This window comes from Diaporthe citri (genome assembly GCF_014595645.1).
Source record: "Diaporthe citri strain NFHF-8-4 chromosome Unknown scaffold_1, whole genome shotgun sequence".
Classification (NCBI taxonomy): domain Eukaryota; kingdom Fungi; phylum Ascomycota; class Sordariomycetes; order Diaporthales; family Diaporthaceae; genus Diaporthe; species Diaporthe citri.
This window is the reverse complement of record NW_025064846.1, coordinates 1,174,393-1,182,451: the sequence shown is the minus strand read 5'-3', so window position 1 is coordinate 1,182,451 and position 8,059 is coordinate 1,174,393.

Genomic DNA, 8,059 nt, shown 5'->3' with positions numbered 1-8,059 from the left:
CCTCCTTTTTAATAATTAGGCCTTTTTTACTAAAGCTAGTATTATTACTTAAGGCATTAATTATTTAGTATGCTTTGGTAGTTAGTTTATAGTAAACCGCTTAATTTAATATACCCTTTTAAACTTATAGGTATTAAAAGGTTAAATATAAGATTGGCCTTAATTTTTTACTACTTTGCGCTTAATTCTTAAGGGGTTTTCCTTTAAAGTATTTTCCTTTCTTTATTCTTTCATACTTTTTAACTCAAGCTAGTAAAGAAATCTTATTTACTTTTTAGTTAATAAGGCCTTTATTAACCTATTTGCTATTATTTTTATTATTAATATATATTTTATTAATATCTTATTACTTTAAACTTCTTATTAAAGCTAATAATTATAAATATTTATATATTATAGTTTTATTTTAAGAATAATAACTTTTTTATTAATTAAGTTAATAATTTAATTATTATTATACTTAATTTAAATAATATTATTTTTTAATTTTATTAATAGTTCTTTAAGGAGCCTGCTTATGAAGAATATTTCCTTTGTAACTTATATAAGTATTAAAAGCTTAGCTTTTATTATTAATATAATAACTATATCTTGCTTATTAACCCTTTAATTAATAAAACCTTTAAATAATTGTATTATAAATATTTAAGAGCTTTTTTAATTAAAAGAGTTATTTATAAATAATATATTACTTATAATAATAAGATTATTAAAATTCTTAAAGCAAAAGGCAATGTATTTAATGCTATTAAAATAAAGGAAGATTTAATTAGCGATATCTTAATGCTTTAAACTTAGGTTAATTAAGAATTAAGCAAGTTATAAGGTAATAAATGCAATATCTAATTAAATAAATATTGCAATAAATAATAATAAACTAATCTTTTATTAATAGCTATATACTTTAGTTAGTAAGGCGATATTTTCTTATGGTAATAGCTCTTTAGCTATTATAAGGACTATATAGGAAATTTTCTTTTTATTAATAAGTTTAATAATCTTTTTAATATATAAGGTTTAAGCTAGCTAAATCTTTTTATTTAAATGATCTTAAATAATCTTTATGTTTAAGAATTATTATATTAAGTCCCCTTTATTAATCTTATATTTTTTTTAAAGTTATTAAGCAAGAATATTAATTTATTCTTATTTATTCTTTTAGTAAGCTATAATAATATTATTAATATAAAAAAATATAATAATTTTATCTTTAATATAGCAATAAGGTTTATGTAAGACTTATTTATAATTATAAGCTAAAAATATCTTTATAAACTTTTTTTATTAAAGTAATAATAAAATTTGCAATTTATAAAGTGCTTTATTAAGCATTAAGATTATTTTCTTCTTTTTATATTTATAAGGCATTTTTATAAAGATATTTTAATTTATTAAAGCATAAATAAATATATTAATAATATTATATTAAATAAATTTAAAATTAAACTTAAATGCAATAATAATAAGCATTTAAAATAATTATTTAATAAAAATAATAGTATAAATATCTTATATTTATTCTTATGCTTGCTAATTTCTCTTAATAATAAGTTGTGCTTTATATTTTTAAAATATATTATGCTTATTAAACTTATAAATATATACTTATATATAATTTAAAATTTATCTTTTAGCTATATAAGTATCTTTTTTATTAATTTTAATTTATAACTTTATATCTTTATAGCTTTATAAATAATTAGCTTTTACCTTTTTAAATAATGCTTTAAATACATAGTTTTTTAAATTATTATACTATTTTAATAAATTTAAAAAGTTGCTTTTATGCATTTTTACCTTTTAATATAAACATTTTTTAATTTAAGCTTTATTAAAAATCTTTCCATTTAACTTTGCCATTAAGATAGCTTTTATACTTATAAGAAATGTAACTTATTATATAAAAGTTTAATAAACTTCTTTATTAAATAGAATTTCATTATTTATTTTTATTTAAATTATATAAATTAAAAATATAAATAGCAATAATTATAAAAATATGGGTAATAAGGTAAATTTTATATTTATATAAGCGCTATTTTATTAATTTGCCTTAAAGCATTTTTCTTTTTTTGCTTTTATATCTTCCTTTAAAACATTCTTAGCATTGCTTTCTTTTTTAATCTTAAATAAGGTTTTATTCCCTTGCATATTTACTTTAAAAAGATCTTCCCCTTTTCATTTAAATATTTTATCTTTATTTAAAAAAGCATATTTCTTTATTCATTTTATTAAATAATTAATATTAATAATAAAAAGCTTATCTTTAAACCATTTTTAGTTTTTATTAAATACTTAATACTTATTAAAAATAATATCTCTTATATTAATTATTTTTTTTTAATAAAGAAAATTTATATTTAATAAATATTTAATAATTATATTTAATAAGGTATTTAATTTATACTTATAATTTTAAATGCTTATATCTTTTCTTCTTAAGTTATATATTTAAAGTTATTATATATGCTTTATAGCTAAAAACTTATAAATATATTTAATTTAATCTTAAATTTAGTTATAATATATTAAGGCATTTTATAATTATTAACTATAATTTATAATATAATATTTTTCATTTAAGGCCATAACTTAATATTTTATTATTAAAATATATAATTATACGTTTAATTTTTAATTAAAGTAAGTATAAGAGTTTTAAGCTTATTTATATTATTTATATTTTCTTCTTAATTACACCTCTTAAGTATTTAAGATTACTATTTTAAGCTTATATATTTAATGTTAAGGACTTAATTTTAATATATCTTAATTTAAGGAAGTTCTTAACTACTTATTATTTTGCAAAGACTTTATTATTATATTTAATAACCTTAATAATAATCTTATATTATACTTTTATTATATTAAGAAATAATTTAAGCACTTTAAGAATTATCTTGCTTTCTTAATTTTTAAGGTAATAATTTTAAATATATCCTAAAACTTTATATATAAGTAATAATTATAATATATAATTATAAATTCTAAGTTTATAATTATAAAAGTTTAATGCAATCCTTTTATCTTTTTATTTAAGGATCTCCCTTAATACTTAATAAATTTACCTTATAATCTTAGCTAAAGCATATACTTTATATTTAATTATTATTAATCCCTAAATGCATACTCCTTAAAATAAGAATATAAGGTATTTAAATATATATAAACTTAAATGCCCTATTTAATTATATTAAAAAATAGCTTTGCTAATAAATAGTTTTCATTAAATATAAAATATATATTTCTTTCATTATATATTAAATATACCTTTTATTTCCTTAATTTAATATTTAATAATATATTAATTATAAATATTTTAAAGTTAGCATAAAGTTAATTTATTTTATTACTTAAGGATTATAAAGTTATATTTATTATCTTAATAAAAGCCCTTTCTTTAAAGCTATCTTAATAATATAAAAGTAATAAGCATTCTTAAGCAATAAGCAATATTTTTCAAATAAAGAATTATTAATTTATAGCAAACCGCTATAATATTATATCTTAAGATAAGGAGTTATTAATTACTTAACTATAAATAATTATTATATATAGCTAATTTTATATTAAATAGTTTATTATTGCTATTTATAATTAAGATTATACTTATTAAGTTAAGTATTACTAAGTATTAAAAAGAGTATTTTTTTATATTTATAGCAAAAGCTTCCCTAACTTTTATATTAATAATATAATATTTTAAAAGTTAATTTTTAACCTTTTTAATAATTTCTTCTTTTATTAATCTTAATATTTTTAATTTTAACTTTAATTTTAAGCTTTTAATAACTTTAACTTATACTTAAAGGTTAGCATTATTTTTAAAAGCTTTCTTAATACGCTTCTTAATGTATTCCTTAGTTTTAAAGCTAAGATAAGCTTTCTTTAAAAAATATAAAAGCATTATATAAGGATATAAGGTATTTTATAAGCAAGGCAACCTTTAGTAGTTTCTTACTAAGCATGCCTTTTTTTATTATAGCCTTTATATAAATTAATTATATCTCTTTATAGCAAGTTATAATCCTTTATAATATAAATATTTTTAATTTTATTGCTATAATCTTTTATGTTATTATACTTTATTATAAATACCCCTTTTAATGCTTTAATTATTTAAAGTAAGTTTAAGGCTATAAGTTCTTAATAAAGATCATTTCTTATTTCTTAAAATATAAGGTTTTTATTTATAATAGCTTATTTTTAAACTTATCTTATAAATATTGCCTATATAAGCAAAATCCCCTTTATAGCTTATAAAAGGTTTAAAACCTATGCTATTATATTTTTAGCTTTAAGTAATCCCTTTTAAAAACCCCTAATTATAATTAACTCCTATTTATTTACCTAAGAGGAAGCCTCCTTAAGATTCCTAAGTAATTTAAGGGCCCTTTTATATGCTGCTTATATTTTTATTTTCTTATTTATTAATAATAAGCCATACTTTACCTTAAGGTTTTAATATTATTCTTATAAAGGGACCTTAGCAATATAATAATAGCTCTTATATTTTAAAGATATAATACTTAATATTTACTTTATAAGTTTCTTTATAAATAATCTTTCCCTTTTATATATTAATTTAAGTTATTTATATTAATAAAAATTAGCATTAAATATCTTAGCCCTATTATTAATTAAGTTGCTTATTATTTACTAGCTATTTTCTTTATTTTAAATAATTTCTTTATTTTCCTTTTTATTATTTATTATTTAAGATTATGCATATTATTATACATATAATTTCTTTATATATTTCTTTTAATAAATATTTAGCATTTTTAAAATAAAAAAGAGTAAAGCTTTATTAAGTATTTATAATTTAAGTTTATAAATTTAAACTTAAAGTTTAAATTTATAATTTTAATCATTCCAATCTTATAATTTCGCTAGAAATATATTAAAGTTCTTAATATTAAAATAATTAATTATTATAAAATTAACTTAAGGTAATAAAACTCTTAATTATTAAATTATATGTAATTATTAATATTATTAATAATTAAATGGGTCTTAATAATAACTTAATTATATCTTATTTTACTTTATTTTAGCAAACCCCCTCCTTTTTAATGATTAGGCCTTTTCTACCAGAGCTAGTGTTATTGCTTAAGGCATTAATTATTTGGTATGCTTTGGCAGTCAGTCCATGGCGGACCGCCCAATCTAACAGTAATAAAAAGGGAAGATAGGAATAAAAGGAAGCTAAAGAAAGGGAAAAGATAAATATTTTAAAAATTCTTAAAAATAAGAAAAGCTTAATTAAAGCATTAAATATATAAGAAAAGAAAAGAGTTGATTTCTTTAAGAATGTTTAAAATAAGCGTAAAAGCTAGCTTTTTATAGCTAGCCGGAATTTAGCGTGGTATTATTTCTTATGTATTTTCTTGTACTTGCTAATAATGCTTAAGTTAAATAAGGATTAAATTAAATCTTTAAATTATTAATATAATTATTTAATCTTTAAATAATTAAAATTTCTTAATTTAGCTTAGCTTAAGCTTTGCTATGCTTAATATTATATATTAAATAAAGAAATTAAAAAGTATAATTAAAGGATAGGTTATTAAAATAAAGGTTAAGTAAATAAAGTTAATAAGTTATAAGGATTAATAAATAAGGTATTTAAATAAAGGAAAAAGTAAGGTATAAGATAAAGATTATTAATTAAGTTAATAAATAATAATATTTTTAATTTTAATATATAAGTATTAAATTATAAAATTTAATTAAGGATATTTATTAAATATAAGTTAATAACTTAAGTATTTATAAAATAATAATAATTCTTATTATTTATATCCTTAATATATAAGTATTATTATAAAAATCTTAAATATAAGGTTTATTTTTAAAAAAAATATAATTTAAAGTTAATTAATTGCATTATATTATAAGGTAATTTATAAGTAATTAATAAATATAAATTAAGCTTTTATATTTTTATTATATATTACCTTTTATTAAAAAAGTTATCTTATTATCCCTTATTAAAAATCTTTAAAAATCTTTTATCTTTATAATTATATAATATATATATTTAAGTTAATTGCATTAATATTAATATAATAACCTTATAATATATAATATAATAATAATATTTAAGGTTATGTTAATGTAATTTATTAATAAGTTATTAAATTATGCTTTAATAATTTAAATTTAAGCCTTAATATATTATAATTTCTTTATCTTTTTATTATATTTAAATAATTACCTTATTTTTTTAGCTATAATTTATATAGCCTTATATTTTAATTATAATGCTATTTATATTTATAATGCATTAAAAAGTATTATTAAGGGTACTTTTTATAAAGGTATTAATTAAATTATAATATTTAATAATTTAATAAATTTTAAAAATCTTATGCTTTTTATATAATTATTAAAGAGTTATAATATTAATTATAAGGCGCTTTTTTTTATTATATTAAGCTTAATTAAGTATTTATATAAGAAATATAAATTAATACATATTATAAAAGAAATTATTATAATATTTAAATATATAATAATTTAATATAAAATAGTTATTAATATTATAATTATATTAAAGCTATTAATTATGCCATAAATCTTTAAAGTTAAAATGCTTTAAGTTAGTTTTTAATATTTTATTAAAGATTAATAAATAATATTGCTTTTAATATTTTACTTAAAATTTTATTAAGTTTATATTTTATTTATAAATATAATAATAAAGTTAATTTATAAGCTAAGGTTTTTATTATTAATAAATAAGCTATTAATAAAGATTATTAATTTAGCTTAAAATAAATTTAAAGGTATATATTAAAGTTTATATTTTAAGTTATTAACTTATTATTATAATTAATAATTTAGCTTATTATAATTCTTATAAGAAAGCTCTTAAATTTAAGCTATTATTAATAAATTAAACATTACTTTAAGTTAATAAATAAAAACAAAGTATACTTTTAATATATATTATTTTATATATTATTAAGCATAATTATTAACCTTATTATTAATAAGCATAATCTTTTTACTTTAGCTCTTTTAATAAAAATATAAAGTACCTTTATTAAAAATACTTATTATTATATTATTAAAAATAAATAATTTATTTATAATAAATATATTTTTTAGCTTATATTAAATATTTACCTTATTAATCTTTTATTCTTTTAACTTTAAAAATATTAAAATATTAAGAAATAATATATTATTAATTTATATAATAATAATAATAAATATATTCTTTTCTTAATTTATAATTAAAAAATATAAGTTATATATTAAGATAATTATATTTAAATCATTATAATAAAATTAATAATAAGTTGCTTATTAATATATATTAAATTTAATAATATTATATAATAATTTAATAACTCATATAATAATTTTAAAAGGGTATTTATTTTAAATTTTAAGGGATAAGTAATATAAAATAAATTGCTTAAGCTTAAACTTTAATTAAGAATATACTTAAATAATATTTTAAAGCTTTAATTAAAAGCTTTATATTAAAAGAAATAAAATTAAAGTAATTAAAAGCTTTTAATTAACTTTTTAAATAATTAAAGATTATATAAAAAATCATGCTTATCTTTATTATTATATTTAATAATAATGAGCTATAATTTCTTATATAACTTTTTAATTTTATTTTTAATTTTATAAATAATATATAATTTAAAGAGTTAAATGCCTTTATATATTTTAAAATTAAAGCATTTAAAGTAAAAGATATTATTATTAAATAACTTTATAATTTCTTTATAATTAAATATTTTAAATAAATTACTTAAGATATTAATTATATTATTATATTAAAGCTTTAAAGAAAAATTATAATTCTTAACTTCTTGCTAAGTAAAATATATTTCTTTTAACTTATTTTTTAATTCCTTAAGTTATTTATATTATTAAAGTTATAATGGTTTTAATATTATTAAGATTAAATTTAATTTAAATTAAATAGGCTTATTAAGAACATTATTAAAATTAAAAATTAATTAAATATTATTTTTATTATTCTTATTTTAATAATATAGCTAAATTAATATTAATTAAAAGATTATTAAGT